Consider the following 21,316-nt stretch of genomic DNA (forward strand, 5'->3'; position numbering starts at 1 on the left):
GCACAGCCTACAATTGCTGAATAAGCACCTACTACACACTTGTGGAGTGGAGAGGACTTTGTCAAAAATAATAATAGCATTCATTATTATTTACTGAAGACATTTTAAATGCTAGGCATTGTGCTAAACACATTATACATATTAGTTTTTCTTTCTTGCAACAGTTTTAAGAGGTAAGGTCTTTTATTACCTCCTTTTTATGGATGGAGGAACAGAGGCCCAGAAAAGTTAAATAACTTGCTAAAGAGGGCATAGCTGATAGGTGGTAGAGGTATAGTTTGAACTCATTTATCTGGTTCCCAAAATACTGTCTTAACCACTCCTTGAGAAGCCTACTTGGGAAGTGTTATGGATTGAATTGTGTATCCCCAAAATATGTGTTGGAATCTTAACCCCTATACTTTTGGATGTAATCTAATATAATCTAAACTAATGCAATGTAATTACCTTCCATAATGTAATCTAATATAACCAATCAAGCAGTTGAGGTCAGACCAGTGTAGGGTGGATCCTAAACCTAATCACTGCTGAGTTAGATAAAGAGCAGCACAGACACAGAGACACAGATGCACAAACAGGGGAAGACAGATGCCATATGAGGATCATCTACAAGCCAAGGAACAAAGAAATGCCTGGGGCCACTTACAAGGAAGGAATCTACTCACCCAAGGCCCAGCTTTGGCGTTCTAGCCTCCAGAACTATGAGAAAATAAGTTTCTGTTCTTCAAAGCCACCTACCTGTGGTACTTCTGTTACAGCAACACAAGGAAACTAAGATGGCCAAAAAAAGACAGGACTAAAACACCAGAATCACTAGGAGGATGAAGCAAAACAGCAAACGAGATGCTACCCTGTGCCACACAGACAATAAATGTGTTGGCCTTGAGAGAGAAGAGAGAGCATCATGGCCCAAACTAATCAAGGACAGCATCCTGGTTGGAGCAAACCATGAAGGATTGTCCACATTGTAAAGTAGTTTGCATGCTGGAATGAGGAGTGTAAAATTTATCTTGTGGGCAATGTGGAGGAAGAGCTCTCCAGCTAGGGAAAGAGGGAGGCAGGACTGCATTACGGTGTGTCGAACAGGGAGTGTGCACCCCACCTGGCTGACATGGCCTCCACATCCAACACTTGCACTGAGCAGCTACTGCGGCATAACCCATGAGGCAGGGTGTGGAGACTGGCAAATGGTGAGGCCCATTACAAATTCTCCATCCTTCTGAGTGACAGAAGGTTAGGAGAGAGAAAGAGACTAGAAGAGAGAGAAAGACAGAGTCAGGGGCGGGTAGGGGCAGAAGGCAGAAAGGTCCTAGGCATGAGCTAAGCCCTAAGTCCTGGGGAAGGCTAGGAGAGACCATGACCACAGGTGAGATCACCAGAATGCATTTGGGGGGCCAAACTCTCCAAAGCAGGGAGCTAGGGAAAATGCTCTATAAAGCATCATGACTCAGCTCATTCCTGAGCTCTGGGCCTTGGGTGGGTCCTCTGGAAGAGCTGAGAGACTCTTCTCCTGTGGGAGCTAAGATTGGTACTAACGAAGCCAACTGGAGCATCTGTCTAGATTCTGCAAAGGGCAACCTAGCAGACAAGGGAGCTGTGTTTTCTCTGTTCCAGTTCCCTTCTCTCAGGGGCTGAGAAAGGCAGGGGCATGCTAGAACAGCAGGTGTTACCTACCGGCTGCTCCAGACTGTCAGCCTCCACTGACCCAAACAGGAAATGTTACCCATTGGTTCTGGAGCATGGTTCTGACCCCATGGCTGGTACGCACCACATTCTATCTGTCCTGCCAGAAAGGAACTATGCCTTATGGAGCAGAAAGAGCTGATGTATTCACCACGGGAAAGTAGCCAGTGGAGCCTGGGAGGTAGTGCAGGAAGAAATCACAAGATATAACCAAAGCTCCAACCCAGCAGACCAAGCACTGTCTAAAGGCATTCTTTACATCATTCCTCCACAGCAGCTGAAAGTCACTTTCTTTTTTCCTGTTGTGAAGAGCTCAGAGGAACTCATGGAAATCATTTGTTCAACACTTTACATTTTAAAAAGGTCTTTCAGTTGCACTACCACATTTAATCGTACCCAGCCCTTTGAGGTAGATTAACTAGACATTGCTCTGCATCTAACAGATAAGAAAATGGGAGGTCAGAGAGGGTTGTCACTTGCCCAAGGTCACACAGCTTCTGAATGGCTGTGCTGGGATCCATACCTCCTTCATATCCCTATGAAACCATGTTACCTACTCTACAGTGACTACTGGATTTGGGAAAGAGAAGACAAATCCTAAAAAATAAGAACTACAGCTGGTCTCCTTGGGAATATACTGATTTGTGAAAAATAGTTTAAACTGTTTTGTAGTGATTTACCTTCTGATATCCCAGAAAGTAACAGACTCAGATCTAAAGATGAACTGAGATCCATTAAATATATTGAATGGTTGGGACTGGTGTACATCTTTATTTAATAATTAATTGTTATTTTAATTGTTATTCTTATTAAGTCATTTAATTTTATTTATTTGTTTATCCAGTCATTCATTCTACAAATATGTTCTGAAAGCCAGGCACTGTACCAGGCATTGGGCGCATGATGGTGAACATGAGAGACATGGTTCCTGCCCTCACAGAATTTTAATTCTAGTAAAGATTACAGAAGATAAACAGGTAAGCAACCAAAAAATCCCAAATGCTGCATTATGCTAAGTGCAATGAAGCAAAGAGATAGTAGACTTAGATTGACTAAGAAAGGCAGGTGTGTAATTTAGATTCTATATTAGCGTCATCCAGTTGATGTAACAAATTACCATAAGCTATGAAAAAAAATTTTTTTTTTATGTGGCTTAAAACAACAGAAATTTATTGTTTTATAGCTCTGGAGGCTAGAAGTGCTTATTCATGGTGTTAACAGCGCCATGCTCTCTCTCTGAAGGCTCTGGGGGAAGATCCTTTCCTGTGTTACCCACCTTCTGGTAGCCCCAGGCATTCCTTGGTTTGTGGTAGCATAACTCCAATCTCCCCCTCTGTCTTCACATAGTCATCTTTGCTCTGTGTCTGCCTGTCCCTGTGTCTCTTCTCTTTTTATAAGGACTCTACTCATTTGGGGTTAGGGCCCACCCTACTCCAGTATGATCTCATGTTACCTAATTATTTCTGCAAAGATGCTATTGCCAAATAAGGTCACATTCACAAGTGCCAGGGATAGGATTTGAACGTATCTTTTTGGGGAAAACAAATCGACTTATAATAGACAATGTGGTCTCAGTGGAAAGGTGAGAAGGAAGCAGCTATGTGAAGAGACCACAGAAAATCATTACAGGACAATAGTCTGGAGCAGCTGGCCACACCAGAGGGGGGAGAATCGGTGTGTGCGTGCGTGTGTGTGGGTGCTTTAAGTGTAGGTTTACAAATCAAGTCAGTCTTTTTATACAAAAATTTATATACACCTTGCTATGTACTCCTAGTTACTCTCCCCCAATGAGACGGCACACTCCTCCTCTCCACCCTGTATTCCTGTGTCCATTCAGCCAGCTTCTGTCCCCCTCTGCCTTCTCATCTCCCCTCCAGGCATGAGCTGCCCTCATAGTCTCATATATCTGCTTGATCCAAGAAGCTCACTCCTCACGAGTATCATTCTCTATGTCCAATCGCTGTCTGAAGAGTTTGAATGGTTCCAGTCTTGAGCTAACAGAAGGTGCAGGGACCATGACCTCCGCGGTCCTTTTAGTTTCAGTCAGACCATTAAATCTGGTCTTTTTACAAGAATTTGAGGTCTGCATCCCACTGTTCTCCTGCTCCATCAGGGACTCTCTGTTGTGGAATTGGTGGCATATTTAAATGAAACTGGAAGGAGAAGAACAGGGGAGTGCTACTCCATGAAGGGGAAGAGAAAGGCAAGGACAGACTGCTCAAAGTCAAGTTAGCCAAGGTAAAAAGTTTGGATTTATTTTCAGTGCAATGTATTGAAAGATTTTTATACAAGTTAGTGTCATGATCTGATATATGTTTTAGAAAGATCATTTCTGTTATTGTTTGGAGAATGAAGGGGGTAAGGTTGAAATAGGAAGCCTATTAGAAGTGCATTTCAGTAATTCTGTTGGGAAACGATGGCTGTGTGGATTGGGGGAGAGAGTGTAAAAGGAGTAAATGTATGCAGAATATATTTTGGAGGTATAGTTGACAGAACTTGCTGTTAGCTTAGATGTTGTTGTTGTTAGTTAGTTGCTGCCAAGTCGATTCCAACTCATGGCAACCCACATGTGCAGAGTAGAACTATTCCATGGGGTTTTCAAGGCTGTGATGTGACATGTCAGAAGCAGATCGTTTCTGTCTTCTGACGTGACTCTGGGTGGGTTCAAGTCACCAAACTTTCAGCTAGTAGTTGAGTGTTTAACCATTTGCGCCACCCAAGGACCTTGTTGGGTTGGATAGGTGGGGGTTAAAGAGAGTCAAGAATCAAGAATAATTTCTAGAATTCTAATTTAGGTAGTTAGATGGTGGCAGTGACATTTATTGAGACAGAGCAGACAAGGCAAGAGGTTTGAGTAGAGAGTTTTCTTTTAGATATGTTAAATTTGAGATGTCAGTGGAACATTCAGGAGAAGATGTGATGTAGATATTTGGATATGCAAGTCTGGAGTTCAGATGATAGGTCTGGACTGGGGAGATAAGTTTGACAATTGTCAGAACATCTATGACATTTTACATTGTGGAGAAAGAGAATATAGAGAGTGCAAAGAAGGAGCTTGTGATCCAGCCTGAAGGAAGTCCAGCAGTTAGAAGTCCAGCAAGGAAGGAGGAGGATCTTTCAAAAATAAATAAATAAAACTAGAAGGAGTGGATAGTATGGTAGGAAGAAAGCTAGGAGTTAAGGAGTCATAGAATCCACAAAGCATTAAGTGTTTCAAGAAGGGGTTGTGGTCATCAGTGTCAAATTCTGCTAAGACGTCAAGATGAGGATTGATTTGGTCACCTGAAGGCCATTGGTGACCTTGAGAAGAGCGGTTTCAGCAGAGGAAGCAGGAACCAGATGGAAATGGGTTGAGTAGTGAGGGTAAAAAAAATCCAACAATACTCCCCCTCCTCAAAAAAAAAAAAAAGAAAACAGTAGATGGCTTGTATAGGATTAAGGGAAGATTATTGTTGTTTTCAATACTTCCTGAGTTGGAAATGCTAGAACACACTTATATGATATGAATGATTTAGTAGAGTGAAAGAACTTGACAATGCTATAGCAATGGGGAACAACCAAAGAAACACAATCTTTGAGAAAGTGAAGGGAGACTGGACCAGCATCTGAGGAAGAACTGACCTCTAATACTTTCTTCACTGTAGTAGGAGAGGAGAAAACTGTTGCTGATGCAGGTGGATCTCTACATTTAGTAGAGAGTTAGCATCTGATATCTTTTATTTCCTCAAAAGAAGATTGAGGTTATCAACTGATGGTGGGGAAAGAGAAAGAAGAGTTTAAAGAGAGATGAGAAGGTATGAAATAATCAACTTGGGAGTAGAGAGTATGTCTATTAGAGGGACAAGCAGGGTCGCCAGGCAGAGATGAGTGCCTGATTGAAATGTTCACGGTGAAGTTAAAGAAAAGCTCATTTTTTAACTTTTCCCATTAATGTTCAGCTGCTCAGGATCAGGCTTAGACAAGGAAAGCAGTGTTTACAAGTCCAGCAGAGGAGTTTTGCAAGACAAGTTCAATGGAGAGAGAGAAGGGCAAAGGAGGCAAGGATATTTATGAAGGGATTATAATGATAGACCATAGAACCTAGTCTGGACTGGGAAAGAAGTAAAGCTAGGTAGGTGCTAATAGAAAGCAGAAATGAGTGGAGTCATAGGATTTGGGATCCACACGAATTCAAAGATTTGTGGTGGAGAAAGTACTTGAGCGCACAACTGGGGCAATAGAAGGTGGGTTGGAGAATGGTATGTTTGAAATTGAAAACTGTGATGGGAAACTTGGCAATGATTATGAGTGGTGGTTACACAACCTATTAATGTAATTGATATCACTTAATTTTACAGCCGAAAAATGTTGAATTGGCAAATATCGTGTTATAGATATTTTTTATGACAATAATTAAAAAAGAAGCACATGCGTGATCTAGTCCAGTGTTACTCAAGCTTGTTCTTTATAGCTAAACAACTGTCAACGGTAGCACTTCTCATGGAACATCATGAAGTATGGGTGTATTAAACTTAAAATAGCTAAGTATAAAATTGTTTCCAATATCAGACACCACCTAATACTAGACTTGGGTTTTGATATATACAAGAGCTGGCGTCAAGGCTTAAGAGAATGAAATTTAAAGTAAAGAAAATCCTACCCAGTAACTTGTTGTTAGGTGCCATGTAGTCGGCACCTAACGAAACACTGCCTGGTCCTGCGCCTTCCTTACAATCATTGTTATGCTTGAGCTCATTGTTGCAGCCGCTGTGTCAATCTACCTTGTTGAGGATCTTCCTCTTTTCCGCTGACCCTGTACTTTGCCAAGCATGATGTTCTTCTCCAGGGACTGAGCCCTCCTGACAACATGTCCAAAGTATGTAAGACATGGTCTCACCATCCTTGCTTCTAAGGAGCATTCGGTTGCACTTCTTCCAAGAGAGATTTGTTCGTTCTTCTGGCAGTCCATGGTATATTCAATATTCTTCACCATCGCCACAATTCAAAGGCGGCAATTCTTCTTCGGCCTTCCTTATTCATTGTTCAGCTTTCACATGCATATGATGTGATTGAAAATACCAGGGCTTGGTCAGGCACACCTTAGTCTTCATGGTGACATCTTTGCTCTTCAACACTTTAAAGAGGTCCTTTGCAGCAGATTTACCCAATGCAATGCGTCTTTTGATTTCTTGACTGCTGCTTCCATGGCTGTTGATTGTGGATCCAAATAAAATGAAATCCTTGACAACTTCAATCTTGTCTCCATTTATCATGATGTTGCTCACTGGTCCAGTTGTGAGGATTTTTGATTTCTTTATGTTGAGGTACAATCCATACTGAAGGCTGTGGTCTCTCATCTTCTTTAGTAACTGCTTCAAGTCCTCTTCACTTTCAGCAAGCAAGGTTGTGTCATCTGCATAACGCAGGTTGTTAATGAGTCTTCCTCCAATCCTGATGCCCCATTCTTCTTCATATAGTCCAGATTCTCGTAATATTTGCTCAGCATACAGATTGAACAGGTATTGTGAAAGAATACAGCCCTGACGCACACCTTTCCTGACTTTAAACCAATCAGTATCCCCTTGTTCTGTCCAAACAACTGCCTCTTGATCTATGTAAAGGTTCCCCATGAGCACAATTAAGGGTTCTGGAATTCCCATTCTTCACAATGTTATTCATAATTTGTTATGATCCACACAGTCAAATGCCTTTGCATAGTCAATAAAACACAGGTAAACATCCTTCTGGTATTCTCTGCTTTCAGCCAGGATCCAGCTGACATCAGACATGATATCCCTGGTTCCACGTTCTCTTCTGACACTGGCCTGAATTTATGGCAGTTCCCTGTTGATATACTACCACGGCTGTTTTTGAATGATCTTCAGCAAAATTTTGCTTACGTCTGATATTAATGATATTGTTCTATAATTTCTGCATTCGGTTGGATCACCTTTCTTGGGAATACGCATAAATATGGATCTCTTCCAGTCAGTTGGCCAGGAAGCTAACTTCCATATTTCTTGGGATAGACAATTGAGCACCTCAAGTGCTGCATCTATTTGTTGAAACATCTCAATTGATATTCCATCAATTTCTGGAGCCTTGTTTTTCACCAATGCCTTCAGAGCAGCTTGGACTTCTTCCTTCAGTACCATCGGTTCCTGATCATATGCCACCTCTTGAAATGGTTGAACATCGACTAATTCTTTTTGGTATAATGACTCTGTATTCCTTCCATCTTTTGATGTTTCCTGCATCGTTTAATATTTTCCCCATGGAATCCTTCACTATTGCAACTCGAGGCTTGAATTTTTTCTTCAGTTCTTTCAGCTTAAGAAACTTTGAGCATGTTCTTCCCTTTTGGTTTTCCACCTCCAGCTGTTTGCATGTCATTATAACACTTTACTTCGTCTTCTCAAGCCGCCCTTTGAAATCTTCTGTTCAGTTCTTTTACTTCATCAATTCTTCCTTTTGCTTTAGTGGCTCAACGTTTGAGAGCACATTTCAGAGTCTCCTCTGACATCCATCTTGGTGTTTTCTTTCTTTCCAGTCTTCTCAATGATCTCTTGCTTTCTTCATGTATGATGTCCTTCCACACTCGTCTGGTCTTCAGTCACTAGTGTTCAATGCATCAAATCTATTCTTCATATGGTCTCTAAATTCAGGTGCGATAGGATGTTAAAAAAGCAAACACATCTTTGAAAAATAATTAAAAGCAAATCATCCACAAAACAGAAAAAATTGAAAATGTTAAAGAACATAAAGAAGAAAAACTTAAAATCATGTAAGGAGAGAGGAGTAGAGAGTGCATTCCAGAGGGGGATATAGCGTGAGCAAAGCCAGGAAGGTAGGAATCAACATGGCTGTATGGCAGTGGTTTCCCATCAGAAGCCAAAGGGATGTGTTACGATGAAAGGAAATAGATTTTGTAAAAAAACAAAACAAAAAAAACCATAATGATCTCCACTCAGAAACTATCATTCGTTTGGAGGCAGGCCAACTCTGCCTCAAGCCGGCAGAGCTAAATTGTATTTAACAAGAAGATGTGCAGGTGTTTGAAAAGGACTAGGCCTGGAGATGAGGTTCTGGAACTGGTGGCAACTCCATGGGAAGGCAAAGGGTGGGTGTGGTGATCCTGAGATTTTTGGGAGAGTATATTATATATCCAAAGGATACTGGTGGCTTTTAGAATGAAGGTAGAATAAGCAGTAAAAGAGAACCAAGAAGGTGCTAACTGAGGTCAGCAGACCAAGGCAAAACACGGGCTGGGGACTGCATACTCCAAAGAGAGAATTTTAGAGACACTGAGACACTAGAGTCTAAGTGACCCAAGAGGCAATTTTCTAGTAAATGACAGATTGGACCTGGCCAACAAACCAACAAAGAACCCCCTTCTTTCCAGCGAGTAAAAGAAGCATAGGACTAAGAATAATCACTGTTGTTGTTTTTGTTGTTAGCTGCTGTTAAGTTAGCCCCCGGCTTCTGGTGACCCCATCACAATGTAAAAAAAATACAGCCCATCCAGTGCTATCCCCATAATTGGACTATTGTAATCCATGGGATTTTCACTGGCTGATTTTTGGAAGTAGATTGCTAGGCCTTTCTTTCTAGTCCCTCTTACTCTGGAAACTCCACTGCAACCTGTTAAGCATCATAGCCTCCACTGAGAGATGGGTGGTGGCTGTGCATGACATGCATTGGCAGGGAATTGAACCTGAGTCTCCCCTATGGAAATTGAGAATTCTACCACTGACCCACTGATGCACCATTAATAATCATAAAAAAAAAATAATAACTATGTTTAATTGAGTATGTTCTATGTATATGACAGGTACTAAGTTTTTTACATATATTATCTGATTTCATCTATAAGGTATTATCTTTTGTACCTGATAGGAAAAGTTTTGACAACTTAAAAGTCGAGATCCCAAATAACAGTGGCTTGGAAACCATGGTGGCATAGTGGTTAAGAGCTATGGCTGCTAACCAAAAAGGTTGGCAGTTCGAAACCATCAGACACTCCTTGGAAACTCTGTAGGAAAGTTCTACTCTGTCCTATAGGCTCAGTATGAGTTGGAATCGACTCGATGGTAACGGGTTTGTTTGTTTTTCTTTTTTAAACATACAAGAGTTTATTTTCATGTAAATGAAGCTCAGAGTTAGACAGCACAGTACTGGTATGGAGGCTTCTCAGACTCATCAGGGACCCAGAGTACCCAGGCAAATCTTTCTGCTTTGCCATTCTTAGCATATTTCTTTCATCTTCTTGGTCACCTCATGGTCCAAGATGACTGCTCAAGATCCACTCATTACACCCACATTCTGGGCAACATGAAAGAAAAAAGTGGGAAAGACAAAAGGGTTCATTTCTCACTCAAGGTAGCTCTTTTTAAGCAGCCTCTCTAAAGTCTCACACAATACTTATGCTTTCATGTCACCGGCCAGAAGCTAGTCACATGGCCACATCTAGCTGCAAGGGAGCTGGGTCTTTTAGCTCTACACATTTCTGCCCCATGGAAAGTCAGGGTCTGCTTCTTAGGATAAAAGAGAGACTGGATGTTAAATGGCCAGTAGCAATCTTTGTGCCATACCTTTTTGGATATGGGGCTTAGAAAGGTCAATTGGCCAAACATCATGCGTTGAATTGTAAATAATAGAACTTGGTCTTAAATCTAGAGTATTTGACTCTAAAGCTCCAAGGAGAGAAAGATAAAAGGGGCAGTGTGAGCAAATGTTTATAATAGCATTTTACTTGGACCTGGGGATAAAAGGTGAATGGAAGAAATGTTGAAGTAAAAGAGCTGAACAGAAGGTTTCAAAGGTCAGCTTGAGAAGACAAAGTAAAGTATTATAATGAAATGCGCAAAGAGCTGGAGTTAGAAAACCAAAAGAGAAGAGCATGCTCGACATTTCTTAAGCTGAAAGAACGAAGGAAAAAAGTCAAGTCTCAAGTTGTATTATTGAAGGATTCTATGGAGAATATATTCAATGACATGGGAAGCATCAAAAGACGATGGAAAGAATACACAGAGTCACTGCACCGAAAAGAGTTTGTTGATGTTCAATCATTTCAGGAGGTAGCATTATGATCAAGAGCCAATAGCATTGAAGGAAGAAGTCCCAGCTGCAAGGAAGGCGTTGGTGAAAAATAAGGCTCCAGGAATTGATGGAATACCAATTAAGATGTTTCAATAAATGGATGCACTTACTCGTCTACGCCAAGAAGTTTGGAAAACAGCTGCTTGGCCAACAACTGGAAGCAATCCATATTTGTGTCCATTCCAAAGAAAAGTGATCCAGAAGAATGTGGAAATTATTGAAGAATATCATTAATATTACACAGAAGTAAAATTTTTCTGAAGATCATGCAAAAGCAGTTCTAACAGTACTGCCAGAAATTCAAGCCAGATTCAGAAGATGACACAGAATAAGAGATGTGATTGCTGATGTCAGATGGATCTTGGCTGAAAGTGTAGAATACCAGAAAGATGTTTACCTGTGTTTTGTTGGCTATGCAAAGGCATTTGACTGTGTGGATCATAACAATTTATGAATAGCATTGAGAATAATGGGAATTCCAGAACACCTAACTGTGCTCATGAGGAACCTGTGCATAGATCAAGAGGCAGTCTTTCGAACAAAACAAGGGGATACTGTGTGATTTAAAATCAGGAAGGGTATCATCAAGGCTGTATCCTTTCACCATGCTTTCTCAATTTGTATGCTGAGCAAATAATTTGAGAAGCTGGACTATATGAAGAGGAATGTAGCATCAGGATAGGAGGAAGACTCATTGACAACCCCCAATACGCAGATGACACACCCTTGCTTGCTGAAAGGGAAGAGGACTTGAAGCACTTATTGATGAAGATCAAAGATCTCCAAAGGCTTCAAAGCCTTCAGTATGGATTACACCTCAACATAAAGAAAACAAAAATCCTCACAACTGGACCAATAAGCAACATCATGATAAACGGAGAAAATAATGAAGTTGTCAAGGATTTTATTTTACTTGGATTCACAATGAACATCCATGAAAGCAGCAGTCAAAAAATCAAACAACATATTGCATTGGGCAAATCTGCTGCAAAAGATCTCTTTAAAGTGTTAAAAAGCAAAGATGTTACTTTGAAGACTAAGATGTGCCTGACGCAAGCTGTTGTATTGTCAATTACCTCATATGCATGGAAAAGCTGAACAATGAATAAGGAAGATCAGATAAGAATTGAGGCCCTTGAATTATGGTGTTGGCGAAGAATATTAAATATATCATGGACTGCCAGAAGAATGAACAAATCTGTTTTGGAAGAAGTACAGCCAGAATGCTCCTTAGAAGTAAGGATGGCAAGGCTTGGTCTCATGTACTTTGGACATGTTATCAGATGGAACCAATCCCTGTAGAAGGACATCATGCTTGGTAGAGGGTCAGCGAAAGAGAGGAAGACCTTAAACAAGATGGATTGATACAGTGGCTGCAACGATGGGCTCAAGCATAGCAACAATTGTGAAGATGGCACAGGACAAGGCATTGTTTAGCTCTGTTGTATGTACATAGGGTTACTATGAGTCAGAACCCGCCTAAAAACAACTTACAGGGATAGACTAGGGAGGCATGGCAACTGAGAAGCCAGCAGCCCAACACTATTCCCAGCACCTAATAGGTGCTCAGTAGATACATGGTGAATGAAAAATAAAATCCTGGAAGAAATTAGGCAGTACTTTAAAACTCAGCGGAATCCATTAAGTTAAGTGAGCTTTGCTGAAAACCATCTTACCCATTCATAGTTTATGTCCTGAGACTCTCTCCCGGTCTAGTGGATTAATTCATACTGTAAGTTGATGGAATGTCAAAGTTGGAAGTGACTTACAGACGGTCTATTATGGCTCTTTATTTTAGAGATGAGGGAATTAGGATGCAGCTTTTGACTTTGTGTGTTGTGCCGATGTGGTCTCTGGAAGATGAGAGTGGGGAGGAGCAGGGAAAGGAAACAAAAGTCTAGATAAAGTGGTAAACTGAGAATCCCAAAGGAGTAGTATTTGAAGGTGAGCTCTCCCTAATCCTTGCATAGTGGCAGTGGACATTTAAGGAGAGGAAGTGTGATGAGCTCCTTTGAGAAACCCTTTGGATTGGGAGGAGTCTGTGGGAGGTGCAAATTATTAACGTGCTCGGCTGCTAACCAAAAGTTCGAGGTTCAAACAATGAATCCATGAAACATCTCGTAACATGGAGGAATCAGGAAGGCATTATGCTGAGTGAAATTAGTCAGTTACAAAAGGACAAATATTGTATGAGAGACCACTATGATAAGAACTCAAGAAATAGTTTAAACACAGAAGAAAATATTCTTTGTTGGTTATGAGGGTGGTGAGGGAGGGAGTAGGCAGGAACTATTTTAAGTGAAGAGAAAGACAAAACACGATATAGGAGAGGTCAGCACAACTGGACTAAACCAAAAGCAAAGAAGTTTCCTGAATACAACTGAGCTCTTCGAAGGCCAGAGTAGCAGCGGTGGGGATCTGGGGATTATGGTTTCAGGGGACATCTAGGTCAATTGGCATAACGAAAAGAATTAAGAAAACATTCTGCAACCCACCTTGGTGAGTGGCATCTGGGGTGCTAGCAAGCAGCCTTCTAAGATGCATCAATTGGCCTCAACCCACTTGGAGCAAAGGAGAATGAAGAGCACCAAAGATACAAGGTAATTATGAGCCCAAGAGACAGAAAAAGCCACTAAACCAGAGACTCCATCAGCCTAAGACCAGAAGAACTAGATGGTGCCCAGCTACAACTGATGACTGCCCTGACAGGGAACACAAGAGAGAATCCCTAAAGGAGCAGGAGAACAGTGGGATGCAGACATCAAATTCTAGTCAAAAAGACCAGGCTTAAGGGTCTGACTGAGACTAGAAGGACCCCAGAGGTCTTGGTCCCTGGACCTTCTCTTAGCCCAAGACTGGAACCATTCCCAAAGCCAAATCTTTAGACAGGGATTGTACTGGACTATAAGACAGAAAATGATACCGGTGAGGAGTGAGTTTCTTGGCTCAGGCAGACACATGAGACTATGTGGGCAGCTCCTGTCTGGAGGCAAGATGAGAAGGCAGAGGGGGATAGGAGCTGGCTGAATGGACATGGGGAATACAGGGTGGAGAGGAGGAGTCTGCTGTCTCATTAGGGGGAGAGTAACAAGGAGTACATAACAAGCAAGGTGTATATAAGTTTTTGTATGAGAAACTGACTTGATTTGTAAACTTTCACTTAAGGCACAATTTAAAAAAAAAGGTTGGAAGTTCAAGTCCATCTAGAGGTGCCTTGGAAGAAAGGCCTGGCAATCTACTTCCAAAAACAAAAAACAGCCACGGAAAACCCTATGGAGCATAGCTTTACTTTGACACACATGGGGTTGCCATGAGTTGGAATTGATCCAAAAGGAACTGTAGTCAGGCTGAGAGGGCAGCATGAGACCTTGTTCTTACACACCCCCAGGAGCAGGCTCCCATCTTCCATTCTCAAACTCCCTCCACTGTCATTTAGTCTTCAGCCACTCCTTAGATAGAGGATATCCCTTCACTCTGTTGTTCATTGGGCAGACAGGAAGGTTAAAGCCGAAAAACAACGAAGTTTGAGGTCAGACCGACTTTGGAATCCATCTTCACTACTTACTTGGTTGACCTCGTACATACACAACTGCATACAGCGTATTCCATTGTATTAGTTGGGTCATTCTCAACTAAATCTTATTGTTGTCTTTATGAGAGAATCTACTGGAAATGGGAAGTGGACAAACAGGTATAATTTCAGTCAGATTCTTTTATCTGACAATATGGTGCCTTGATGAGGTTTTGTTCCTGTCTCAGTACCTACAAATTACCTCTCCACCAAAGAGTTATCTCTGATTTTTTTCCATATTTACTCAGCCTACCTTGGATAACTTTATGTTTCTTTAGAAAACAATTTTGTATGGTTTTGAACACAGAGTCCAAGTCTTGATCTGCACATTGTATCTTAATGGCCAGATTTTGTTATAAAGCACTTTCTCTAATCCCTCTAAGCCTTAATTACCTTTTAGACCATGATTAACATTTAACTCTACTGCAATCTCTCTATTGCTTCTAGACCAAATTTCAGGAATGAGGCTGCCTGGTCATCTCCTTGACCTTGAATTACTAAACTGCCTGTGTTTTTTTGTTATAGGGAGATGAATGGAAATTCAGACTTGGAGTTGGTTGGAGCTGGGATGTTAAATAAATGCTTCAGGGTTGTGTTCAGGGTGGGGCTTTGTGGGGAGACATTACTGATGGAAACATGGGCTGCAGACATGCAGAGGAGGCGTCCTAACCAAACACACACCCAGGCCAGACCCTGCGCAATTAGGATCAGGAGCCACTGGCCATGCTTCTGTTTAGAGGATCCCCGGCTGGGCTTGGTTGGCAACATTCCCTCTTCTCATGGCTTTAGAATAAGGATAGGTGAAAAAGCCCCCAGAGCCTTTTTTTTTCTCTCCTATTTTTTAGTCTCCCGTAGTCGTCAGAGGGGAACCCTGGTAGTACAGTGGTTAAGTGCTATGGCTGCTAACTAAAAGGTTGCAAGTTGGAATCCACCAGCCGCTCCTTAGAAACCCGATGGGGCAGTTCTACTCTCTCCTATAGGGTTGCCATGAGTTGAGTTCTTTTGGTTTAGTCATCAGAAGAAGCCCTGGTGGTGCAATGGTTAGAGCCATCAACTGCTAACTGCAAATTAAGTTCCTTAACACTCTTTGTCTTATTTTCTCATTTGTAAAATAAAGAAAGTAATAGCACCAATTTCATGCATGTTGTCGTGAATATTAAATGCCCCGTCCTGTGCAAAGCACTCAAAATAGTGTCTCTCACATGGTAAGCAGTTTATGTGGTAATAATAACCATTATTATTTCAACCCATGCATAGCTTTGATTTACATAGCTCTCCAATTCAGAAGTCTTGAGGTTGTTCTTAATACTTCTCTCTCCCCTTTAACCCTCATATCCAAGTCTAGTGAACCCCGCCTTCTCAGTATCTCTCAAATTTGTCCAATTCTGTCCACAACCTTTGCTGCTTCCTGAGAGCTCTCCTGAGTTGCAGTTAGAGCCTCCTAACTGCCCTGTTATATTGAGGAGTGTTTTCTTATCACCAGTCTCCTCACAGGAGAGGCAGATCTCCTCATGCTACTTCCCTACCTAGACCTGCCCAAAGACTTTCCATTTTCCACGGGAGAAAATCCAAGCTCCTTCCCTTGTCATAGAGAACCCTCCATGACCTAGTCCCTGGAGCTCCCTTCAGCTCCATCCTTACTTATCCTTTCTGTACAACACATTGAACTGCTTCTAGCTTCCTGCACAGGTTTGTGTCTTTACTCATGTTGGCTGGGCTGCCTGAAATACATTTTCATTTTCTTTGTCTGGATATGATGTATCTATCTTCTGAGAGCAGTTTGGACTTCACGTCTTCCAGGAAGCCTTCCCTAGGCACCCAGGCTGGGCCTAGTCGTCCTTTTCTCTGCTCTAAAGCACCTTGTTTTTGTTATTAGCTGCTGTTGAGTTTGCCCCTGGCCATGGTGACCTCATGAACAGTGGACTGAAATGCTGTGCAGTCCTGCCCCAGCCCCCTGATCTTTTATGGATTGGACTGTTTTGATTCCTAGGATTTTCAGTGGCTGATTTTTTTTTTAGAAGTAGAGTGCCAGACCTTTCTTCCTAGTCTGTCTTAGTGTGGAAGCTCTGCTGAAACCTGTTCGGCATCACAGCAACATGCAAGCCTCCATTGACAGACAGGTGGTGGCTGCGATGAGGTACATTGACTGGGAATTGAACCTGGGTCTCCTGCATAGAAGGCAAGAATTCTGCCACTGAACTACTAATGCTCTACATAGCACCTTGTACATACCCCCAAATCACCACTCATCATTCTATAGAAATACTGTTTTTGTTTGTTTCTCTAGTTAGATGGCAAAGTCCCATGAGGCAGCACCTGAGTGAAATTCATCTTTGCATCTCTGAAATCTAGCACAGCACTTGGCCCATATAGTCTGTGTTCAATATATTTTTGTGGAAGCAAACTGATATGTAGGGAAGCAGAAAAGCTTTGCATAGAAGGGCTGGACAAGTGGCTGCTAAAATAGGACTGAAGCAAGCTCCCTGAACAGAGAGCATTTTAGAGGGAAAAGGTCTCCAGGATGTTTTAAAACTGTCCATGTCTGTGAGCAAGGCTCTGCTATTCCTTCATCTTTCTCAGATGCTGCCTTTGGGACCTGGGCCATCATTCAGTGCCTTGTTACATTCTACATTCCCTTTTATTGGCAGGCTTAATATAACCTTGGTGTTTCCCTATTTTGGCTATATTGGTGCTATACACTGGAAAAGGAAAATATGGCCCAGTGCATGACTCTAGGGGTCCTTTGGTCAGATGGGGGCTTTCAGACAGTGATGAGCAGGGGCTGTACCCTTGGAGTGATAAGATCACCGAAGTAGGCCATCCTCTTTTTATGAGCCGTCCTAAAAACCCAGAACTAGTCCCCAGGACTTGCTTATTGGGGCCTGTTGAAGTTGATAGTTCTGTCCTGTGGGACTGCTGAGTCAATCCCTTTCTAGGGCATGTCCTGTACAACCCACCCACACCCCATTCTTATTTTAAAAAATGCAAATCTATAGCTTGTGGACACATATGCATATATAATATATATATATATATATATATATATATATATATATATATATATATATGCCTTGTGCTATGCTGTATGCAGAAGGTAAATGTTGAATGAGCGAATGCTTCTGAGCTTAAACACATGTATACATTCTTTCCTCCAGCAGCCAAGCCACCCACCCCATGCCCTCAGGGCTCCAATTCGGACCAGAGCAGTTTCTGGCCTACCTGTTCTTCTGCTGTTCTCTGTGCTGCATAGATGTTTACTGACACCTTGTTGCCGGGTCCGGGAAACTGCCTGGCACTCAGAGGTCAGTGTCACCTCAGGGGCTTGCAGTAGACAAACAAGCTATCTGTGGGCTGGGGCCTGCAGGAGCGTATTTGGATAGAAGCACGAGAAACCCAAATCAGGTTTGTCTTTCTGCCTGCTGAGTACACTGTTTATTATTCTAGTCTCAGTGTTTGGAAATGGCAGGTGCAGGCTGACTTTTTGCTCCTCTGGTTTCACCGCCGAGTTCAGAAATGCGCCGTGCCTGCTGAAGGGGCTGTGGAAAAGCCTCTCCTCTTCGGCTGTCTCTGCAGTTTTGGGACACCACAAGCCCTGATTTATTTATCTGATTTCAGAGCATTTCCACAGGGGTCATTGGGAGGGGAAGTTCAGCATCCCATTGGTGATGCTACTGGGACAGAAGGAGGCCATGTGCACCCTGAGTGCTATGGAGGCCCTAGGCCGGCTGGCCAGGTCAGTCCACTAGAAAGAATGAGCTTGTTCTCTGGCAGGTGTGGCTGTGACCTGTAGGCTTGGCCTTTCCCACATCTAGGGCTCTTGCGCAATTTTTAGATTGAGTTCAGCCCCTTGAGGTCTGGTATTGTGGTTGCTCATACGTTTTTGTCCAAAAATGTTTGTGGGAGGCCCATATGTGTTGAGTAATGGGGAGATAAACAAAGTGTGCTCGCTTTCTTCAGGAATTCATAATCTGGTTGGGAAGAGAGGCAGAAAATTAATGATGAAGTGGTCAGTGCCCTAACAGTGCGAGTACAAGATTCCTTGGGGGCACAGAGGGGACAGGGGGAAGAGATTGCTTGTCACGGGAGATGAGTGACCTTGCCCCAGTCCTGAAGGAGGAGCAGGAATTCACCGGGTGATCATAGCCATTGAGTTAAGCATCCAGCCCATTACTGACGCTCTCTAAACAGCAGCTGTCTGCCCCCACCACTTTCTAGACTCTAGTAACACTCAGCAACACTCAAGAGGTGGGAACTTCCTATTATTCCTTCACCCACAATTCACAGCACTCATAAAACCAAACCCAGTGCCGTCGAGTTGATTCCCGCTCATAGAGACCCTATAGGACAGAGTAGAACTGCCCCATAGAATTTCCAAGGAGCACCTGGCGGATTCAAACTGCTGACCCTTTGGCTAGCAGCCGTAACACTATGCCACCAGCACTCATAGAACACCAAAATTACTTTGTTTCTCTTAAGTACTTAAGCCTCAGAGAAGCTTCCAACGTGGTTAAGAGTTCAAGCTGGTATTCAGCTTTACAGATACCAAATCCATCATCAGTCAGTAAAGATGGGGTATTAGTCAGAAGCTGCTAGGCCCAAGAGTCTCAGATATAAAAGCTGCGTTTGCTTCTCTTGACTCCCAAAGGCCCAGAACATCAGCACGGCTGGAGATGAAGCGAGCCTAACATCTTTAAACCCTCTGCAGCACTGTGGAGCTGTTCTGTAAATGCTGAAATGCACACACCGAAAGACTAGAAGCCATAACTACATACAAGCTCGGTCAGAAGGAGCTGGAGAAGCCAGCAGGGGTGTTTTTTTTGTAATTGTGGCATAAATAAGAGCCCAGACACTGACAACTATTTTTATTGAAACGTCGTGTTTTCAATGCAAAAGTACAGTTAAAATGTAGGGAAGCCGGTGATGTTAATATATGCAAATATGCTTTAATTAAGGCTCACCAAGCACTGGCTTAAAGGACTTGATTTAAATACTTAAGCAAATATTATAATGGCTCGTATGACAGGCGACATAAATGGTAAATGACACTGCAAACACCACCAGGAAAAATCTACTCCTAGGCTTTTTTTAGGCTGCCTGTGCATATGATGTTGACTAAAGAAAACCAAAAGACGTTGCCAGAGAAGGGTTTCTCCCAACCGATTTCCAGGACACCTGAGGTTTGTGGGAACCTGGTCCCTGGACATAAAGGCTTCCAGAAGCAGGTTCCAGAGGGGGTTAAGGGTATGAATGGAGCAGTTGTCACAATTTACTGAAATGATCTGTTGACTAGCTGTCTCCCCCAACAGACCTTCTGCTGAGGGCAGTGGTCATGTTAATTTACCTCATTGATTCATCTCTGTCTTCCTGGCCCCTGGCTCTGTACATGGTTAGCACTCAATATACATTTGTTGAGATCGACTTCTTCATACTTTTACCCCTTGAACAATATTCACTAAGGATATTTGACAACAGCTGATGGATCTCAGGAGCCATGCATTCTCTGGCACACTGACAACACTGGCCTCTGTTCTGACTGGGATCCCAGAAGTCCACCTTCTCAACAGAGAGAATTAATCCTTGTTGCACCTTCCTGTGGAGGATGTGTGCTCATTAGCGAATGCCTTAATCATATAAATCAGGAAGTGTAGCTGTTGAGAGGCCTGGGTTCTTGCCACGAAATTAAATATTGGGAAATTCAAATATACTTATGGGAATTAAAGCATGTTAGCATTTTCTAGTACCCAGGAATCATCTTAATGACAGTAGAAGGAGTTAGTTCAAACAAATGTGTAGAGTTGATGGAAGATGTGTAAATGGGGCCACAATCTACAAAAATTACCAATTCATAATGATGGAGAGATTATGACTATGTATCGATGCCACAAAATAAAAAATATATAGTATTTTTATGTCAGATTCAGAGTGGGGTAAGAGAAAACATGCTTTGGGGGATATACATCCTTAATCTTTTGTGATTGCACATTCCCCTTAGTGCTTTATTCAAAGACAAAGGAATATAAGGCTAAATAAATAAATAGTGGCCCTAAATCACCATTAATGGAGATTATAAGGCTAAGTAGTGGCCCTAAACCACCATAAATGGATTTAGTAGCTATTAATGGTCACTGTTAATAGTCATTAGTAGCCAGTAAAACCAAAAGCCAAACCCACTGCTGTCGAGTTGATTCCGACTCAGTGACCCTATAGCACGGAGTAGAACTGTCCCACAGGATTTCCAAGGAATGCCTCATGGATTTGAACTGCTGACCTTTTGGTTAGCAGCTGTAGCACTTAACCACTACACCACCAGGGTTTCCATTAGTAGCCAGTAGATATCACTTATTGAACATTTACTATACGCTAGGCATTTAACTGAAAATAGCACCTTATTTTATCTGCTTAAAACAGTCCTCCATGGTAGATGTTATTATTCCTCTGTGACTGATTTAAAAAAAAAAGTAAAACTGAAACACCATACTATAGATCAGAAAATTTAAGAAGCTTTCTAAGTCCCTAGAGTTAAAAAAAAAAAAAAAAAAAGAGTTACTAAGTGGTAAAACCTGTTGCCGACCAGTCAATTCTGACTCGTAGTGACCCTAGCAGTAAAGGTAAATTTTTTTAAAGTCCAATCTGTCAACTTCTCTCTTTCGATGCTGTGTTTAGACCATTCATAGTTAATGTAAGTATTGTCGTGATTGGATTTAGGTCCACTACTTTATTACACTTACTCCTCATTTATCGACTTTCTCATTATCTGACATTTCGCATTTATGACAAGAGTAAAAAAACCCATTATCCAACTATTTTGTTCATTAATGAACCCAAACACTCACGCTGTACACAGCATGTCAAGGGTGTACCGGGGGAGAAGCAGCACTGCCTCTGGGTTATTTAACCCCAGTCTGGAACCCAAGGGGCACCGGACACTCCAGCTCCTCCCAGCTCGTGCCTCCCCTCTCTCGTTCTGGCTCTCTCCTGGCGCAC

The sequence above is a fragment of the Elephas maximus genome, chromosome 17, assembly GCF_024166365.1.
Source record: "Elephas maximus indicus isolate mEleMax1 chromosome 17, mEleMax1 primary haplotype, whole genome shotgun sequence".
NCBI lineage: Eukaryota > Metazoa > Chordata > Mammalia > Proboscidea > Elephantidae > Elephas > Elephas maximus.